This window comes from Coenobita brevimanus, chromosome 101 (assembly GCF_032717465.1).
Source record: "Coenobita brevimanus isolate Jiangsu-jjx chromosome 101, ASM3271746v2, whole genome shotgun sequence".
NCBI lineage: Eukaryota > Metazoa > Arthropoda > Malacostraca > Decapoda > Coenobitidae > Coenobita > Coenobita brevimanus.
In genome coordinates, this window is record NC_137054.1 from 13,145,763 (window position 1) to 13,161,009 (window position 15,247).

The following is a 15,247-nucleotide window of genomic DNA, read 5'->3' on the forward strand; positions in this document are numbered from 1 at the left end:
CTGTGTATGAACAATGTCTGTTTATATAAACATAACATTTGCTATATGTTTGTAAGATGATATTACTAGTTGCTGATACATGACACCTCCCGACATCAAGGCTACCAACGTGTGGCTGGTCGGACACTAATATTTCGGTGACCTTGATTCTTTGGTTCCAAATGTTTCATGCATACTGTGCACCGATACTTTTGTGACAAATATATATATATATATATATATATATATATATATATATATATATATATATATATATATATATATATATATATATATATATATATATATATATATATATATATATATCATCATCATCATCATCCGTTGAGGTCCACTGCAGGACCAGCCTATCCCTACCGATGCAGGGACGATACAGCCAATGTATCTCTACCAAGTGGCTTAGGCTGTCTGGTAGTGTATGTAGGGTGAGAAGTGCCTGTGAGTGTGATTGTAGTGTTGTAGTGGCTTTGGATGTGTGTGTGTGTGTGTGTGTGTGTGTGTGCGTATATATATATATATATATATATATATATATATATATATATATATATATATATATATATATATATATATATATATATATATATATATATATATATATGTATGAGTATATATAATCATCATCATCAGCCATTTGAATGTCCACTCCAGGACCGGCCTATCCCGATCGAAGTGGGGACCATACAGCCAATGTATATCTACCAAGTGGCTCAGGCTGTCTGGCAGAGATTGTATGTAGGATAAGAAGTTCTTGTAAGTGTGATTGAGGTGTTGGAGTGGCTTTGGATGTGTGTGTAGTCTGTGAACCAAGTGTAATCGGCCCGCGCAAGCCGACTGGGTGCAAGCATACTTTACAGTACGCAACACTGGTTCAACCACGGCACCCCTTGTGTCCGCCAAAGCAGTACGTGGCTGGAAGAACACTCCCAAAGTTTATTACCCTGGCGGGACGTGAACCCTAGTCCTCCCATGTACAAAAACGCACACTCTGCCACAGAGGCTCCATGTATATATATATATATATATATATATATATATATATATATATATATATATATATATATATATATATATATATATATATGCAGAGACATCACAACACCGAGAAGATATGTATGAAAACTAACCACAGGAGAAATGAAAGTAGCGACAGTGAGTACTTTCGTATATTACATCTTCAGACAGAGTGAGACAGAAACGTAAAGGGTAGAGGTCTTTTATGCACACCCGCAGCAGGTAGTGCTCACTCAGTCTCAAGATGTAATATACGAGAGTACTCACTGTCGCTTCTTTCATTTCTCCTGTGGTTAGTTTGCATATATATATATATATATATATATATATATATATGTGTGTGTGTGTGTGTGTGTGTGTGTGTGTGTGTGTGTGTGTGTGTGTGTGTGTGTGTGTGTGTGTGTGTGTGTGTGAGTGTATAGCCATTTTCACACTTACCAGTTTCTCTCCGTGGCCATCCATGGCACGGCGCTGTAAACTACAGTCAACTGAACATTTATACGTAGGCCTTCATACGGTTCGGCCACTGCGAATCTGCCCCTACGGCACTGGATGCACATATGGCACCCCACCAGACAGACCCCAGTCAACTGAACTAGTTATCGCCAGCCTTATGAGGCGATAATGTAATCTTAGCCTGCGTTTGTGTGTGTGTCTATGTGTATATCTGCTACCAAAATATCTCAAAATCAAGCAGATATATGATATCCAACCTTTGGAGGCATTATCCTCATGTGGTTTGAACTGGTTAGATTTTGGCACAGCTGCGATGATATGCCTCCGATTGCCAAAAAATTATTAATTTAGTTTTTTAGTGATGGCGGGCTATATGCATTCCTAGGCAAACACTTTGAATGTCCTTCATTTATGTCTGTCTTCACACAACACAGAAGTCTGCCACGTCTACACACGGTGGCTACTTAGTCCAGCACTTGACTTTGTTGGTACACGTGTGAAAAACTGCACTCAAGTGACTTATTTTAAATCAGTATTGCCAACGATGAAATAGACATAGATCATGTACTGCCTCTCGCTGTGGGGACGCCAGTGTTATGGGACACCATAACTCCTAAAATTGTCATCACTCCACCTAGAATTCTGAGTTCAACCACTAGACTGAAACTAGAATATGGTGCTAGTCACGAAGTGCTGTGGAAAGGATGTACAGCCGTACTGAGCTACGGGAAATAAGCTGCAAAAGGACAAGATTGTCGGCAAACTTAAAATAAATGAATTACAGCACCAGGCTGAAGATGTGAATGCAGGAAAGCGGCCGGGATATTTTCGTGCTTCATTTTTTCTTGTGGATGTCAACATATCTATGAATTACAGGTAACCAAAAGATATCCATGACTCAGAGGAGGAGAAAGGAGTACAAAGGAGCACAAGAGAAAGAATACATCAACAGAACTATCGGTTCCATCTACGGGGGGGTGGGGAGGTTAAGAAAGTCAGCAGGGTAACAGACGAGTTTCCAGTCAGTTTTTTTAAAGTAGGATATTAATATGGTAAAAAAAATACGCAGATAATTACTGTGGCACCATTTTCCCCCAAAAAAATTTTGCAAATAAATGAAAAAATGAAAGATAAGGTAACTGAAAAATCACGTGACTCTGAAACGGCCTCTGGTCGTGACGTCACTACTCACAATGAGGCAGCATAGTCGACTTATGTTTACGTGTAGCCTTTTTTTTTTTTTTTTTTATGCGAGGAAGAAGGAACCAAAGGCCGTGAGCCCGCAGTAACAGTTCCCTCCAAGATAAAAACAAAATACAATAGAGAGCCAAATTCAAGATCCGATCATTTTGAGATGCCTGGACACACTGCGTTTGAAAGACTGGAGATCATAGGCAGGAGGAAATACAGACAGAGGGAGACAGTTCCAGAGCTGACCTGTTGCATGAATGAAAGACTGGGAGTAACGGTTAACTCTTGCATTAGAGAGTTGGACAGAAAAGGGATGAGAGTTTGCTGCCAGACGCGTGCTACGCGCCCGTCGTAGAGGTGGAGGAATGCAAGCAGACAGTTCAGAGGAGCAGTGACCATTAAAGTAGCGATAGAAAAGAGATAAAGATGCAACAGTGCGGCGAAGAGACAGAGGTTGAAGGGAGTCAGTAAGAGGAGGAGAGTTAATGAGACGAAAAGCCTTTGACTCCACCTATTGAGAAGAGCTGTATGTGGGGAGCCTCCCCACACATGAGAGTTGTACTCCACACAGGGGCGGATAAAACCCCTGTATAGAGTCAACAATTGTGCATGAGTAAAGAAAGAGCGGAGTCGGCTTAGCACACCCAATCTCTTGGAAGCAGATTTTACAAGAGATGTAATATGATCTTTCCAAGATAAGTCCCGAGTAAATGAAACCCCAAGCATGTTCAAGTATGATGCAGGATTAATCTGAATATTATTAAACATTAGTGGGTATACCTGTGGAAGATTTTGTCGGGTTGATAGGGTGTAAGAACTGAGTCTTAGAAGCATTAAAGACAACCATATTATTTTTACCCCAGTCAGAGATATGAGCCAAGTCAGACATTAGGTGTGCCATAGCCTCATCCCTTGTTTCTTGAAGTAACTGTTGAGATGGGCGTTGCGGGAACCGAATGGAAAGGTGAAGGGTGGAGTCATCAGCGTATGAGTGGATAGGGTTAGATGTACAGCTTAGAAGATCATTGATGAATAAAAGGAAGAGAGTTGGTGATAGGACAGAGCCCTGAGGAACACCACTGTTGATAGATCTAGGAGAAGAACGATGGCCGTCTACGACAGCAGCTATAGAACGACCAGAAAGGAAGCTAGCGATGAAGGTACAGATAGAAGGATAGAAACCGTAGGAGGGCAGTTTGGAAATTAAAGATTTATGCCAGACTCGATCGAAAGCCTTTGAGATGTCAAGTGCAATGGCAAAGCTTTCGCCAAAGTCCCGAAAGGAGGATGACCAGGAGTCTGAAAGGTAGGTGAGAAGATCGCCAGTGGAACGTCCTGACGGAACCCATACTGACGATCGGAAAGAAGGTTGTGATAGGAAAGATGCCTTAAAATTTTTTATTAAGAATTGACTCGAAAACTTTTGAAATACAGGACGTTAAAGCAATTGGACGATAGTTGGAGGGTTGGGAGTGGTCACCCTTCTTTGGGACTGGCTGAATGAGAGCAAACTTCCAGCAAGAAGGAAAGGTACAAGTTGACAGACAAAGGCGAAATAGTTTGCCTAGGCAGGGTGTAAGCACAGAAGCACAGTTTTTGAGAACAACAGGAGGGACCCCATCAGGCCCATATGCCTTGTTAGTACTGAGGCCAGTAATGGCAGAAAATACATCAACTGAAGAAATTTTAATGTCAGCCATAAGGAAGTCAGAGGGGGGAAGTGATGGAGGAACAGCACCGGAATCGTCTAAGGTGGAATTGGAGGAGAAAGTCTGTGCGAAGAGATCTGCTTTATCAGTAGAAGAAATAGCTACAGAACCATCAGAGTAGAAAAGAGGAGGGAAGGATGATGAGGTAAAGTTGTTAGAAAGATTTTTGGCAAGGTGCCAGAAGGAGCGGGAAGAATTCGAGTTGGAGAGTTGAGAGCATTTAGTATGGATGAAATTATTTTTAGTAGAGCGAAGAACAGACTTAGCACGATGCATACCCTGTGCTTATTACTGACCTCCAAGAATGCCCAGTGACCTGAGGAATAATCGCTGGTGTTTCTTCCCAATGTGTAAGAGCACAGACAAAAGCACACCTGGGAAATTATTCCTCTGTTTACCACCAAATGAGAATAAACGAAAGCAGTGGTGGCTGGCTGCTCGTCGGAAGTTCCCAGTGCTGGAATACAATCTTTACTGGATTGAAGGTATATATCTAACCTACAAAAACAGTGCAATACTACAGCACATAGTCCATGTTTTTCTTTTTCTTCATTGTTTTCAACGTTGTGATGTCACCACCTCTTTTTTCACTGTACTGGTTATGTTTACAAGGCTCCTGGTTGGCACCGGTAATCAGCACTCTGGTTTTATTATTTCTAATACGTCACCGTCCTTTTTGTGTAACCTATGATAAATAAGTTGGTTGTGGTTTAGACCAGAGTTTGCTTTGACTGAGATTGAAGTATGCTCTAATCCTCTCTACATGTGATTTTTTACTGTTCTTTCAGAAAACTAATAGAGGTCAAATGTTAAACATTCATGAGCATAGGGCCTAACACCAATATAAACTCATACAACTGATACTGTACGTCATACATTAAACACTTTCCACCTATGAGGTACGAGCACAGCTCTGGAATGGTGTAAACAATGGTAGCTGTTACCTACTTCTAGTCGATTTCACTGCAATTCACTTACCTGACAGGTAACACCCATTTACACCATGAGAAGTACCTTCACAACATGCCTGAAGAGGGTAGTTCGGGTCTACGGTGGCCATGTCGGTAAATATCATTATCACTGTTACTGGTAAAGTCTTGTTTGATAGATTGTAGCGTCGTCTGCAGTATGAATACTGACGTCATCGCCAATATGGCGGTAGATTCCTTTCGGCCGCAAAGAATTAAAGTTATCACGTCTTGATCAGTGCAACTGATAAAGTACATTAAAAGATACATATACCGTAAGCTTTTAAGAACACCCTCCCCAAAAAAGTATCGACACTCTTACAGCACGTATCATTTTGGAACATGGATGAAGCATTGTGATGTATGGGGCATCCTGAAATTGTAAGTGCAAAGAGCATCTTTGATAATTTTTAGAACTCAAAATTACAAAAAGATTCACTTTCTGGGTGGTATCTGTTTTGAGGCACCACATTTATAGACTCATGTGTGTCTTCGTAAGTTGCCCATTTTCACAACCATCGTACCAAATGGGGCCATTATTTTTTGAGGAGGGTGTATATGGCAGAGTGCGCTTGCCATGTTTCTCCAGAACCGGAAACTCGTCTATTATCTCTGCACAGTCAAGAGTATCGCGCAAAATGGGTGCATAGATAGATAGGTGGGTGGACGAATAGGTGAGCGGATGGATGGATAGGTGAGTGGGTGGATTGATAGGTGGATAGATGGGTAGGTGAGTGGGTGGATAGACAAGTGGGTGGATGTGTATGTGGATGGATAGGTGGATAGATTCGTAAATGAGTGAGTGGATGTATAGGTGGGTGAATGCGTAGGTGAGTGGAAGGATGGGTAGGTGAGTGGGTGGATGGATAGGCAGGTGTATGGGTAGGTATCAGAATACTCAATAATGTAACTGAATACCGGGATATATCGGAATACCCAAGAATATATCGGAATACCCATGAATATATCGGAATACCCAATGATATATCAGAATACCCAGGGATACACCGGAATATCCAAGAATATATCGGAATACCCAAGTAAAAAAAAAAAAGAAAGAAAAGAAAAAAGACAGCATTTGGAAGGAATTAACCGCATTTCAGTGACGCATTTTTTTTTTTTTTTTCTATTTTTTTCCCACCTCAAGGCGATTTTGTTAACCCCGGGGAACCACGTTTAGTGACAGGGTTTGAAACAATCTCTATGACCCGCGTGACCTGATTTCACTCCCTATGGTGATGGTCTGATAGATGGTTAGATGGCAAATTAACAGATACAGAGGCTGACACAGACACACTGACATAAACAGGCAGACTGATAGAGAGAGAGAGAGAGAGAGAGAGAGAGAGAGAGAGAGAGAGAGAGAGAAACAGCAAAAAAAAAAAAAAATACTGGGACTATCCTGCTACCATCATAAACCCCAAAAAACTATCTGAACACATGTAGCGAAGACGATACGAAAACCCGACCTGAGGACAACATCACAACCTGTCCGATTTACCTTCCTTATTTTCTGCAGATCAAAGCTGTGTCACTGTCTCCTTTATGTTCTTTGCTAATGATTTTTCACCTTGATATATTTTGCACTGGCCAGGAGCAAAATTCAATGCTTTCATCGTGTAATCTGTTTCTTATATCCATCCAGTTAGCAAAGTGACTGTCTTAGCATCGTCCCCATCCTAGCCTCCCTTCCTAAAATAGAACTAAGTGGTTAGAATCGGGCCTACTTGACTCACTCTCAGGTAAATGTGAACGTTTGGAATTAGATAGAACGCGCAAGCAGTTTCGATCATGAGAGGGTAAAATATAGTGATAATAAATAGACAAAAAAGTGAAATTGATTGATTTTTATTTTTAAACTCATCATTTAATATATTTATTTACTCCTTCCGCTGTCTGCTGTCTCGGCTATTTTTTCAGCATGTGTAAGTTCCTTTTTATTCTGATGCACTGGTGTAAACGAATACATCACAACGAAATAAAGAAAGCGCATTGAGTGATAATTTCTTTACGTTTTTTAGTTTTGTCATGTACTGAACACAGTTTGCGGTAATCATGTCACATTATAATGCATTTATTTCACCATTATGAATCTTTTTTTCCCCTCGCATAAGCAAATTTCATGGGTCACGAATTTTTTTTATATCCAGAATGTAGGTCGTGGGAGAAAGTGAGAAGAAGAGGAAAATGAAAAACAAAAGAAAAAAAATATGCTTCATCAGTTCGGTGTCATCTTGTACAACTTATTCTTGATACTTAATACTTGCAGACGATTTTATTTAACTCAGGCAAGGTCTGGTGCTAAAGGGATATGTTACGTCTATTTTAAGTCAGTGTTTAATTCCTAGAGTACAAAAATTCTCCCTACAACTGAACAGGCTAAAAGAAGAAGCAAGCCTAAACATCAGCCCTCAACCATTGCTTCAAAGACCGAGCATTTGACTGTCCTGCGGCCTTGGCATTCGACCCATCATTCTCAAAATCAATTTCCTGTGGATGTGGGGTATGCGGAGTGGGTGTGGGTGCGGGTGTGGAGTATGGTGGGGTGGCGTGGGTGTGGGGTATAGTGGGGTGGGGTGTGTGTGGGGTATAGTGGAGTGAGGAGTATGGTGGAGTGGATAAGGGTGTTGAGTATGGTGGAGTGGATGGGGGTGCTGAGTATGGTGGAGTGGATGGGGGTATTGAGTATGATGGTGTGGGTGGACATGCTGAGAATGATGGGGTGGGTGTGGGGAATGAGGGGGTGGTTGAGGTAAAGTGGAGTGAGTCAGGGTGTGGGGTATGGTGGGGGTGGGTCCAGGGTTAGGCAGAATGCGTGAAGGTCTTGCGTATAGTAGGTAGGTATGAGTGCTGGGTATGAATGGGTGGGTGAGTGCGTTGGAGTATGGTGGGTATATATGGCCGTGGGGTATGGTAGGGGTTGGTGTGGGGTAAGGCAGAGAGCGTCAGGGTCTTCCGTATGGTGGATACGTGTAAGTCTGGGGTATGGTGGTGTGAGTGTGGGGTATGATGTCGTGGGTGAGGGTGAGGAGTGTGGTAGCGTGTGTGTGAAGTACAATGGACGGAAATTCCTTCTCCATATCAGGTCTTCCCAGAGCAGAATAAACTCGTCTGTTAGCCTCATGAATAAACAAAAAAGGTCACAGCACATCGAAGTGGTTAATGAAGACTGGATTCCACTACTAGGCTGGTCTCCTTTAACCGTATGGTGACGTCATTTAAATATAGGTATGATGATAAAGAGGAACGCCTTCACGCTGTGGGCACGAAACAGCCGGGCAACTCCACTGGCCCGCTGTACATAACACTTCAACTCCCTCCCTGTCCCCCGAAAGAAGGATTGTGAAGAGTACCTTGGCCCGCAGTCCACCAGGTTCACAGTCAGATGAGCCACGGATTACAAGTACTGCTACCACATTTGTGTTTTGTTACCATCAGACGATTTTATCAACCTTAGGAAGAGCTATGTAACTGTGAGGCAAGGGAAAAACTGCCTGATGAGGAAGTGCATTTCTGAGGATTGAACAAACAAGTATCAGGCCGCAAACCTTCAAAACAGCTGACGTATTCACTTGATTTATTCTCGCTACATCTAGACGACTGTAATCATCTTATGCGGGAGACCTTTTGTAGTGCTGGGGTCATTGAAAGCTATATCTAAATCCCTCTAGTTCGAAAACGGTCATCCCTAAACAAATAAAATCGTCTGAAGGTAACAAGAAAATGTAATAGAGGCGTCAGAGGACTGGAAAGCTATTTCACTCCAATCACGTATAATATCACTGCTGTTACTAGCCGTTTTTATGTTAGGACTGCAATTATTACAATTATGTAACTACAAACGATATGTAACAATTATGTAACGACAAACGATTGCATTATGTTACACTATGTAACTACAAACAATATGTACCATTTATGTAACAGTTGCATTAACAAGATGTAACTTTTATGTAACTTTAACTACAATTATGTAACTACAAACGATATGTAACAATTATGTAACGACAAACGATTGCATTATGTTACACTTTGCCAATTATGTAACAGTTGCATTAACAAGATGTAACTTTTATGTAACTTTAACTACAATTATAAGGCCAAGACACTTATGTAACAGTTGCATTAACAAAATGTAACTACAATTATAAGGCCAACACAATTATGCATTACCACAATATTTTGTAACAATTCATAAAATGTTACAATTATGTATTACCACAATCCTACTACAATGTTATAAGTCATACAACTATACCACAATTCTGTATTACCAGTATCATCATACAAGTTAGGTGAAATATTAGACATTACTAAAGGGATAACTCAATATGTAATGTATAACCTAGCAGTATTACCATTGCACAATTACTGTATATGCGTATGTCTGTTATACATACATATCTTACAAAATGTTATACAACAACCATTGCATTTATTCAAATATGTATACAACTTGTTTAAAATGTAATATTACTGGATAATTGCTATTTACTATGAATGTTATATGTATACAATATTATAATCAATATTATATACTAATAGGTTAGCATATGTCAATGATGACTGCTGTCGGAGGACCTCCAGTGGCGTGTACCGAGCATATGTTAGGACTCCATATTATAATTACAAATCATAATAGATAGATAGATAAATAGACAGATAGACAGCTCTATGCGAGCCTGGGAATGGGAAATGATCTTCCAAGTTACACTGAGGAAAAGCTGACGACAGATTACGAAGTAGCCAGTCAGGAGATGATGCAGTTAGTTTGTCAGCGATACAGCAGGAGAACAAAGCCTCGTGACCATACACACACATACATACATACTCACACACAGGCTTCTAGAACTTTCCAACCACAGTGAACACACGTGACACGACCCCTGTTTCACCAGAATTTAGGAAAGAGAGCTGAGAAGGAGACAGGCCATAGAACAGGCAGGTAGTAGGGAGAAGGGCTTAGCAACATGGAGAGAGAGACAGAGAGAGCGAGACAGGAGGTAGCTCGCGGGACTCTACCTAACTTCACTCGTGTGTGAGAGACTTGTTAATATTTCCAAGACTAATAAAAATAGTCCCATACTATTCTTTACCTCTCCTGTCATTGCATAACAAATGGGAACCAAGATTATCAACGTACAAACAACTCAAGTATAACAACCGCTCGTCCACAAGTCTAATATATATAACTCCACTACAAGTAACTACAAAGTCTTTTTATGACATTTATTCAGCTTCAGAGAGGATTTTTCTAGCTGGAGGAGCTAGATACAGCCCTCCTCAATCCTTTTACTACGAGAGGTCTGTAGTAAGCTGAAAAAAAAAAAAAAATCGTCCAGTGCTAGCAGCAATCAGCCTCAAAAAGATGCGCGGGCCCTTTCTCCTATCAGATATGAAACGCGTGATCGATCCGCATATACGCTCTAATCACTCCCAGGCGCCACTTACGTGGGGAAAATGATGGCACGGTGGATAGAGACGTGGGCTGCTTTTCCGATGCAAAGCGAGTTTGATCTCAGGCTAAGACAGGGTACGTTCTTCATGCTCTTCCACATGGCTTTACAGATCCTCCACAAAACCAACCAGCATGTCACAAAAACACTCCCGTTAATATCATCACACCAGCCCTGACTAAAGAAACTCTAGTCCAATCACCTAACGACGATTAAAAAAAAAAAAAAGTGAGCCGGAATGTCTATACCACTTCATTTTTTTTCTTTGTTTTTCTTTTTCCTCGGGGAACACCCTGGACTCTACCTGGAGAACTTTTTTTTTTTTTTCGGCCCTTGAGTACGAGAGCTGTCGCAAGGTCACACGTGTCACACCCTAAGTAAATCTTTCCTCAACCCGGTACGCGTATCCTATCACCCGTACAGCACATACACCTTAGCCTATATATGAGTAAAGAGGACGTTGGACTAGAGTAGATTGGCGAGTATACCGTGAGGGGAAGGGAATTACAAGGATGGCGATACGTGGTGTTAACGGGAGGAATATTATCGGGCTTACGCAAGTGCTATGGGCGGGACTTGCTATGTCGGATAGGGTGGGAGGGTGCTGTTCAAGGGGTATATAAGGAAGCAGAGCCGAGCAGGAACACCAAAAGCGCCAAGAGTTTCCTGCACGCTCACTCAACCCTCAGTCCTCGCCATGAAGACCGTGAGTAGCACCGCCTGGGAAACGTCTCAACCCAGGAGACTATCTTTTCTTAACCCTCCGTCAGGCACAGCTCGTCCTCTCCCGAGGCAGCTCCTTTGGAGATACAAGTTAAATATCCATAAGGTGTTCTAAGCTACAAGGGGTTGATCGAGATAGTTTCTGATCCCCTTCTGTGCGACAGTCCTTTCGCTTTGCTCCAGCTGTCGCCAAATGATTTTGTTAAAGAGAGAATCCCTCTTTTCAGGCTTCTCCTCCCCGAAAACAAGAGAGTGGTCTCATTTCCTCCCATTTACTGTGTCTCTGTTTCAGTTCTCGTTTATAATGATCTCCAGCAAAGTAAGATTCAAACATTCTTAACCAGATCTACTTTATCTCCGGTTTACCCCGATCTCTTCAAGTTCTCCAAATTAAATATCACCGACAACGAGAATCTTCCTTCATTTCAGATTCTCCTCTTCCATGCAGGCCTTTCGCCTTGGTACATAGTTTGATTCCTGTGATTCAATTTTTCATTATTAATATTAATGTTATCTTTCCTCCTATTTGGCTTTCCCCTTCCTCTCAGTCCTTTCACTTCCGATTTGCTATGCTGTTTATTACTCTCTCATCGTATTCTAAGCCCCCTTTCCATCACATCTCTCTCTCTCTCTCTCTCTCTCTCTCTCTCTCTCTCTCTCTCTCTCTCTCTCTAGCCCTTCATAGTTCTTGGGAACATGGGTTACAAAACTTTCACACTTTTCTCGTTCCTAGTACAGTATTATGGACGTCTGCCTCACATATACACAACATCACTTTGCCTTCATACATATCCATCTTCACCAGAACAAAAACTGATTTCTCCTTAAACACTCTCATCAGCACCCAAGTAATTTCGTCCCTTCTCCCGCTCCATGGCTTACACCAGGTTCCATGTCCTGCCGTGGAACCTGAAGTGAACCTCAAAAATATTTTAGGTATTCCACTTCCTCCCAACCTTCCCCATTTCGGTATACTCTTACATCGGTGTGCTCTGTCACCACTTCCTGCAACTGATCACTTTATTATCTCTCACATTCAGCCTCAATTTCCTCCTATAACAAACCTGACAACATGCTTATTTTAGTATCTAAGTCTGCGACCAATGTCATATATTTATTATCATTCATTCATTCATTGCCAGACGCCATGTATCCCAAACAGGGTGGCCAAGGGCTTAGAGTTAATTGTTTTACAGGGAGGGGCACTAATCCTCCGCCAACCCCACTTGACACGTAAGGATATATATATATAAATATATATATATATATATATATATATATATATATATATATATATATATATATATATATATATTAAGCTAATTTACTTATTTCAAAAGGACGTATCCATGTCCAACTTTACGCAGATCGAATATATGTCAAAGGAAGCCAAAATCCTATGTACGGTATTATTCTTTCTGAGAAATGCTCAGCTAAAATGAAGAACAATGTGTGTGTGTGTGTGTGTGTGTGTGTGTGTGTGTGTGTGTGTGTGTGTGTGTGTGTGTGTGTGTGTGTGTGTGTGTGTGTGTGTGTGTCAATCAACATCATTATGACAGTGTATGTGTCCCTCCTTCGTGCAGTCGATAGGCATTAACCTAAACCTGTTTCTCCCTCAGCTGTCTCTGGTTCTGCTGGTGGTGGTGGTTCTGGCCGCTATGGTGGCGGTACAAGCCTTCCCTGACCCCCTGGCCGACCCCTACCCTGACCCAGACGCCCTTCCTGACCCAGACCCGCACTGGGGGGGATACAGACGCAGCTATGGAGGCTTTGGTGGCTTTGGTGGCTTTGGGGGCCGTGGCGGATTTGGTTTTGGTGGCCGTCGTAGTGGTCACTACTGGTAACGACAAGAGCAGCAGACAGTGGGAGGGGCTACGAAAATCATCCTTCTACCTCCTACTAAAAAAACTAAAGTATCTGTAACAAGATGCTACGACAACTTGAATATCACAACAAAAACTGCTACTGGTAAAGAGAAGAGTAGCAGAATGTGAGGGGGACTACGGAAATCATCCTCCTGCTACTAGAAGTCCCTCAAAAATATCTGAACACCTATAGCAAAGGGGATAACAGAAAACGACATCCTGGGAACACGAATCACTACCTCTCCTGTTTATCCTTCTCCTCCCTCCTGCAAATCAGAAATTTGTGTCACTGTCATTGCTATATGTCTTCCTAATTATTTTTTCACTTTCTCGTTATGTCTAGCATTTACCTGGAACGAAATTAAATCCTTTCAAGACTTATTTTGTGTATACATCCATCTCCAAAATTCAGAATCATCATCAATAAATCATCATTGTAACCATTATCTCCCACTATGACGATGGGTGGTTTGGTTCTTATATTAAAAAATAAAAACACAACAGTAAGATAACGCAATATACAAGGTCAGTGAAAAGGGACACACATCTATTCACTCATCATACTAATCTTCAAAGCTCTCGTCTCGACGCCATCACCCACACGGACACACGAAAAGTCTCCCAAAGAAAAAGAACGACACACCATACAATGGAGGGGAAATGAAGGCAACAAGTAACAGATCCACTGGTACTTTTGAGGTAGTTATGATTATGGTAACTATTCTAAAAGCCTCAGAGATGGATAGCAAAGAATAGGTAAGTTAACCTCTTCAATACGGTGACGTCTTTTTGTTGTTTATTCTTACTACCAGACGGCTTTACTCTGGACACGAGAGTTCCCAAGGAAAGGACTTGATGAAGACTGTCTAACTCTTCCATTCTGACGTATCTACTTTAAAACTAAATAAAATCATTTACAGATAGGAAGCTACAATCGTCTGGAGATATTAAAAATAAAAGATAACGCAAAAAATGTACCCCAAAAGACATCATCGTAGCGAAGTATAAAAATAATGTTTATTAAGAGGAGTCACATGTTCTCCCGTGGATCTCCCACCCACAGCTGACCATGAGGCAGTGAACTCCCTGACCTCTATCCACCATCTCTGCTCCCTTACTCGCTCTCTGGCCTTGGTTTTACCTCAGTTATTACAACTGCTGGCCCTAGACGACTCACACGCCTGAAAGTACAGTCGGGGTTGTGCTGTAGTTAACTGAGAGTACAGTAAGGGAATTAAATATCTTCTTAATGTTTTGTAAGCACATAGCGAGAAAGTCGACCCCAACGAGACATGCATTAACACTGTAAAGATATCACTGTCGTTGTGTTTTCCTGTTTCCAGTACCGTAATCTTCAGACAAAAGTGAAGGGGTAGCTGATTCCCTGACTCTTCTGAGGACTGAAAACTATAACGCATATTTATGTTTATGGATGATGTATGTTTGCCTCATTACAACGGGAAGCTGGTTCTGCTGAAATATTCCAAATCTAAACAGAACAGCTTTATAGTCACCTGAATAAAGTAATTTAATCACAGTGACACGTTTGATGTCCAGTAACAGGTAGTATGACAACATGGTAATTGCCAATTCCTAATCATCGTCCCTCAGGTGTAAGGGGCCGAGACTAGGCTACTGTAGTTCAGAATCTTTATGGGTAGATGACCAGTCTACTTGCCCTGATGGCTTGACATAATCGAAAAACGACAGTCATCTCTTGGGGATGGAACTCAAGCAAGGCCGTCGCTCCGACCGGAACGTTCTAACCACTAGACCACCAAGTTTTAAGACTGGTCAGTATTAACCCCTTCTCTAAAAAAGGTCCTTCATAACCTGAATAATAAGCGTCTGGCGATAGCAAGAAA